This window comes from Nematolebias whitei, chromosome 17 (assembly GCF_014905685.2).
Source record: "Nematolebias whitei isolate Nwh7 chromosome 17, NemWhi1, whole genome shotgun sequence".
Taxonomy (NCBI): domain Eukaryota; kingdom Metazoa; phylum Chordata; class Actinopteri; order Cyprinodontiformes; family Rivulidae; genus Nematolebias; species Nematolebias whitei.
Window position 1 is genome coordinate 33,868,874 of NC_056514.1, and position 2,701 is coordinate 33,871,574.

Below are 2,701 nucleotides of genomic sequence, written 5' to 3' on the forward strand. Positions count from 1 at the left end.
CAGATGCAGGATGATAGCCACCTGCATCATGAAGGACCCCACTCACCCAGCACACACAATTTTTGTCCCACTCCCCTCAGGAAGGAGGTTAAGGAGCATTAAGTGTAGAACCACTAAACTGAGCAGCAGCTTCTACCCTGGGGCTGTTAGACTCATGAATTTCTAACCAGAATAATCACTGTGAAAAATCACATCATGTTGCTGATCTGTTTCATGTTGCTGCTGATCTGTTTCATGTTGCTGCTGATCTGTTTCATGTTGCTGCTGATCTGTTTCATGTTGCTGTGTTCATGCGTGCTCATCTGCTCACACACTCGTGCGTGCTGCTGTTCAGCGTATTGTTTTTATTCTATTAGTGCTTAGTGTATTTTTAGTTGATGTTTTTCTTAGTTCATATCTTGGATCTTATTACTGTTTTTCTTTGACATTTTATTGTTGGATGTGACTGGGACCCTGTGTACATAATTTCATTCCACCACATGTACCACATGGAGTGTGTATGACAAATAAAGAACCTTGAATCCAGATTGTCCACCAGCCAAATGGTCGTATATCTAGAATCTGTCTTTTAGCAAAATATCTCATGAACTACTGGACAGATATTAATGAAACTGTCTGACAGTAATCAGTGAATTTACATCTACAGCTGATTAAATTATGGCGTCTACCTGAAGATGGATATCACGGCTAACCGACTTTAACAAACACAAAAATATATTTAACTCAGATTACAGATGTTGAGCTGAGATTGAGTGTGGTAGTAGCTGAGAGTCATCTCCAACGTATACTTTTATTTAAAACTTTAACTGTGAAGCAGCGGGGGATTTTAAAAGATAATTCTAGTTTTAAAAAAAAATTTAAACTTTATTTAACAGCATAATAAAATCATGGCTTTTGGTTTTGCCACCCCGTGAATATTTGTCTCGAGGCACCTTTGAAGACAACGCGTTTATTGTTGGACAGCTCATTTCATTTTCTGATTTCTATCAATCATTGACTTCATACAGCATCATTTCGGGGCTTATGTTCACCCAGCTTTGTGCGTTTCCGTCTCGCACCATCATCACCGCTCCGCCCTGCTGCCTCGGTGAAGCGTCGTCATCCACGAACAACAGACAAACATCTGCACAGAAACCAGCCGTCAGTTTCTTAACTCGTCTACATTTTGATTCATAGTTGAAACCGAAGTTTTTTTGTGCTCGCAGAGACGACAGTCCTTCTCGTGCACCATAAATGGGATGAAACGTCTCGGTTTCCTAAATTTCCAGCACCAGCTGGAACACTTGGGTAATTTTTTTTTTTTTTGTCCTCAGCCTCTGTGGTTCCCTGAAGCTGTGTGAGAGAGATTAGCTAAATTCATCTACTTCAGAGTTTTTGTTTTACCCACAAGCCCCAGGGTGGGGAGATTACTTGTGAAATTAACTTTTTTTTGCTCTAAAGTTTTGTAGTTTTCTCTGCCAGCGAAGCCTTTGATGTTGCCGTTTAGTGATAACACAAATCCAATTTCTCCTATCGCTGTTCCCATTTCTTCTTATCATCGTTGCCATCTTTATCTCTCTTGTTATCAGCCCGTCCCTTTCCCCCAATTTTCTCCCTTCTGCAGTTCCTGCGTGTAAACAGCAACCACCTGACACTGACTTCGTTGTCCATAAGACACTTTGTAATTTGGCAGGAAGTTAGGGTCATTGTCCGTTTTGTATTTGAACCCAACCTTTAACTTCCTGTTTGATGTCTCGAGATTTTGCTTCAATATTTTTTTTTCATTCATTCAGCATTTACTTTCCTGTTGATGTTTCTACTTTGTGAAGTGCATCAGTCTCTCCTGCAGCAAAACACCCCCCCAGCATGATGCTGCCACCCCCATACTTTACAGTTGGGGCGGCCATCTTTTCCTTCCAATTATCACGAGCCAAATGGTTCATTTTAGTTTGATCAGTCCACGTCTGCTGTGCATTTGAAAACATAATCTATTTTTTTATGAACTTACAAAGTGGACTTTTTGCCCATGTCAGTCCAGGACTGGTTTCTCCGTGGATGATGACTTTCTGACCAGTTTCAGTTGCAGCTTAAGCTCTTTTGTTTTTGTTTTGAGGTTGGTGTACATTTCGCTGCAAAGCCAGTTCCCTCCTGAGCAGTATGATGGCAGGGCGTCCTCGTGGTGTTTGTACTTCTGTGTAATTGTTTGACTTGATGAATGTTGAACCTTCAGGCATCTGGAAATTGTACCCAAGGATTAATCAGAGTTCTGGAGGTCGACAATCCTCTTCCTGGTGTTTTGGCTGATTTCTTGTAAATAAAAAATAAAAAAATGGTGCATGTGAGGCGTATATTTAATGCATCAGGTGCACCTCAGACTGATTAAATTGCTGTTGACTAACTATCAAAAGCCATGACATCATCCTCTGGGCTTTCCCAAATTGCTTAACGGCTTAATGTCACTGTATGTAAACATGTGACTCGACAAAAGTAATAAAACTTTCTCTCATATCGAGTCATTTTGCAAAAATAAATGTGGATCCTAACAGACCTAAAACAAAAACGGTTTAGTCCGATTTAATGTCAGACAGTGAAAGAAGTTGTCTTTATGTACACATCTGCTTTCATCTGTATATGGACAGTGTGGATCATGTGTGTGGACAGTGTCTCTGTCCAACCCTTTGTCCGTTGACAGCGTCTCTGTCCAACCCTTTGTCCGTTGACA

General features: G+C 40.7%; 1 protein-coding gene across 1 annotated transcript in view; it reads right to left on the reverse strand.

The window, feature by feature from the left end:
- The window catches only part of si:ch73-127m5.1 (neurotrypsin), a 33,516-nt gene that overhangs the window by 30,105 nt on the left and 710 nt on the right, over window positions 1-2,701 (reverse strand). The window lies entirely within an intron of this gene.